The sequence below is a fragment of the Triticum dicoccoides genome, chromosome 2A, assembly GCF_002162155.2.
Source record: "Triticum dicoccoides isolate Atlit2015 ecotype Zavitan chromosome 2A, WEW_v2.0, whole genome shotgun sequence".
NCBI lineage: Eukaryota > Viridiplantae > Streptophyta > Magnoliopsida > Poales > Poaceae > Triticum > Triticum dicoccoides.
Window position 1 is genome coordinate 50526979 of NC_041382.1, and position 4170 is coordinate 50531148.

Consider the following 4170-nt stretch of genomic DNA (forward strand, 5'->3'; position numbering starts at 1 on the left):
GCCGTACTTTGTTTTGCTGGTTGCCGTACTTTTTTTCTTTGACATATACTTGGTGGCAAATACCATGAAAACTCTCGGGGCCAGATACGGCGGTGTGCAAGATCGGAATTGCGCCGCTGTTAAATCATTTTTTTTTCAAAAATCTCAAGGCTCCTACACACGGCGGTGAGGAAGATCGGTATGGCACTGTTTTTTCGGCTGTTAAATAAAGAACTTGAAAAAATAAAAATAAAACTTGTGTGGGTCCATACAAGCGCCATATATAAAAAGAATTGCATGAAGATGTACATAGCAACGAAAGTGGATTTTTGAAGCACGGTGGCCACTAAGCACGTTCCTAAAACCAGCACTTAAAAGTTTCAAAAGGAGTTGATTGTTTTCACACAAAAACGTATGCATTTGCTCTAAGTGACTTTCAAATTTTGCTCAAAATTACTTATCTTTTTATCTCTCACATAAAAGCTTAGATTTTGATATAAAAAACATGAATGTGTTACACTTCTATGTGTGCATGTACAAAAAAAATAGAAATATTTTAGCTGTAAAAATCTGTTTCTTTGAACTTTGAAAAAAATGACACAATATGCCCGTGCTCCAAAGTTACCTTTTGCATAGCAATGCAATATAGAGAGTTCGACCTCTTCAATATGAATTGAGCATAGTATGGCACGGTGGACAACCTCTATGTGCAATGCAGTCGGTGATCACGAGGGCTCGGGTTAGATCCTGCATCAAGCATTTTCTCCTACGTGATTAAATAAAATATGAGGGTGTTTTGTACAAAAAAATTCCTGACACTCGGGCCACCCAGCGCCTTCCCAGCTTTGAGCCATTGAAAAGGTGGGCCGCTGCCACGTTGGCATACAACGCTAGTTGGACGTATGTCTTGATACAGATGGAGGCACCGGATTTGCACGTCCGAACAAGTTCAGGTGTATCTTCTGCACTCGAAAAAAAAAGCTCAGGTACTCCATGTCGGAGTTGTGTGGCATGTCAAGTTTTTCACTCAGGGCACATTGACACCTGAGAGCCTCTTGCATGGCAAGTTGTACTACAATCATGGCGTCAGACCCTGAGAGCTACTTGCATGCCTATTAACCAATTAGATTGCTGGTTGTTGTTTTTTGAGATAGCTTACCAGGCTTGCTGCCTGGTGAACATGCATATAAACATGTACTCTACGTAATATCATATCAACATCACGACCTTACGTGTGTGGCTTGATACGGCCCAAACGAAACGAAAAGCCCAGTGCCATAAAATCGTGTGACCCACCGGCCGTCAGCCCAGCTCGTGGACTCACATCATCGTTCTCGTGTTGATTTGCTAGGTATCTTCTCGGGGTCTCCGTGGTGGCGTTCGTGTACTCTGCGGCGCAGGAGGAACTTCGCCGGATGTGCCGCGGCACTGCCCATGCCACCTTTCTTGATGTCGCCGGCGCTGCCCATGACCATTTTTGATGCAGCTAGGGAGCTTTGCGGTGACTAGCGCGCTGGCAGCTTAAGTTTACTTAGCCGAGTATGTACGCATGTCGGCATGTGTGTGTGTGCAGTTCTAACTGCCTTGTGATCTGCTTAGCTAGCCAATCCAGCGAGCACAAAAAAGAGAGGGAAAAAGAAAGAACAAAGTTCAGAGTCGCTCGTGGCATCTGCAGATCAGATGTTTGCATGACGACCCAAGTTTTCAAGAGAGCATTTTCATCACCACTTTGTGGGGTTTTGTTTTTGACGAGAATAGCAGGAGCTCTGCCTTTGCATTATAGAAGAGAAGACATACAGAAACGGATGGACCAAACTTTGTGGGGTTTTGGGGTGAGAGAGGCTCAAACTCTTGACCTCAGGATAACTCATGTTTAGCTATGCGACCTACGCGCTAGCCAACTGCGCCACCACCCCAGCGTTGTTTGCTTCCTAATGTCAGCCTTACTAAGGCTTGCTTATTCGATAGTGCACTACTTGAAACCCCAGTTAATTGCATGCAAAGACTGGGTGGGTACTGGTTGATCAATTCAATCTGCAGAAGTGGGCGATGCTATGAAAATTCGTGTTGGAGAAAAGGTGCAAGCAAACATATTTTTGTTGATGTTTCTTTCTTACTAGGACAAGAATATGGACAGAGATGTACACAAACACAACCCTTGATGGGTTCCTCTGCCTCTTGCCGGCGCCGTCACCGGCCGGCTGGTCTTCGGTCACCTTAGGCTCCGGTGGCGCGATGGATCCCGGTCTTTAACGGCGGGAGGACTTTGTTTTTATATATTTCTTCGTATTTTGTTAGGGTTTATATCCATCTCAGAAAGACAAAACAACGAGGCCTCTCTGGAGATGAAATAATTTCTCCCTGCCTAACACCCCCCCCCCATGGAGCGTTTAGCATCGTTGATGGATATGTGGAGTTGTGTCTCCGACGGATCTGGATTTGCTTGGATCTGGTCATAGTTCGTCTACGTTCGCGTGTCTTCAGGTTGCATCCTTCCAATCTATTCTTCAACGGCGACGGTTGCTATTCTGGTGTGCTGGTCATATGGGAGCTTAGCATGACGACTTCCCGACTGTCTACTACAACAACTATTGTCCAGCTCTGGCGAGGGAGGGGCGATGACAGCAGTACGCTTTAGGCTCGCTTCAATGCTTGTAGTCGTCGCTAGGTGGTTTACGGATCTGGATGTAATTTTTATTATTTTTTATGTTTGTTGTACTGCCATGATTGAAGATGAATATATAAAAAAATCCAAAAAAAGATGTACACTACTCTAGGTAAGGGCATCTCCAGCGCAGACCCCCAAACACCGAATTCGTCCGCGGACCGGTGGAGAGGGGGACCAATACATGGACACTGATGTGGGACCAAAGGAGACAAATTGCATGCAAACCAGATGATTTTCATATAAACCGGACGAAAACACTTATATTTCAGACATATTTGAACTAAAATATAGCTGACTAGGCTAGACTATTCTAACATAGTCTATGATCGGCCTTCTCGACGCCCGTTTCCCACCCCATATCTTCCCTATGTCCAGCAACAAGCTCACGGAAACGCTATGAGCCCTAGAGAATATGCTTCGGCGGGAGGGGGAGAATAACATCCGCCTCCATGAAGCCCAAATCAGTGGTTGGTTTTAGAACGATGGAAGACGGTGATGGTGGCATATGCCTTCACGACTGGGCAAGACGCCGGCTATGAGGCCCGGTGCAACGGCGTGGTGGCCTTTTTGGGACCCAAGCGGCGGTGGCCGCCTTTGGTCTACTCATCCTCGCTGCCAGTGGTGCCCACGGACATGATGGCTTCATCATCATGGCAGCAGGGCGCGAACGACACGGAGCTAGCAGTGTCGTCTGTGCCGTTGTAAACTTGCGTCACCGCCTCGTCAATCTCCGCATAGGAGGCTTCTTTCTCTGCCCCAAGATGCGATGCCGCATTTGCTCGTGGTAGATTTCGCGGGTGGCGCAGTAGGACAGGAGCAAAGCCTCCTGCTCATGCACGTCCACGTCAACCATGATGACTATGTCATCGACTTGCTCCTATGCGTGCCACTGCTTGGCCGCCACGATGCCCTTGTCATCCTCTCTGCCTCGCCCATGGTGATGCCGGCTGGACCAGCGATGGGGGTGGCGTCGGCATTTCCTCCGTTGGCTCGTGAGCGTCGCAGCCATCCAGAGAGCTCGCTGGAAAGCCAGCATGTATCCGGCTAGCTCAATGGGCCAGCCATCTAGCAGCAATGCCGGAGAGCTCCTTATTCTGCTCGCCAGTGATGTCGTGTCACGGGGCTTCAGAGCTCGAGGCCATGGCGGGTGCATAGAGGAGATGGAGAGCAGAGTTGTGGTGCAGCTTTTGCCCAAAGCCTGGCCACATTTAAATAGCAGGCAGATCCCATGTCGCTCGGGGCGTCGGAGTAGGTTTCTCGGCTGACGCGCCGGTTTAATGGAGGAAGGCAGGGAGGGCAGATGTCGCTTCAATGCGGAGAGAAGGCGCATGCAGCGGGCGGCGATGTCGGTCGGTGCACCGCTTCACTGCTGGCTCCAGAGAGGTTGTGTCCACTTTGGGCATGTATGAATGCGGCGCTGACTGCTACGGGTGAGAAAGCGCACGGCACGGGAGAGTGTTTTGGGTGGGCCAATTTGTCAGAGGCGTCGATGGCAGCGGTCCGGACTCCCTCAAACCCCTCCC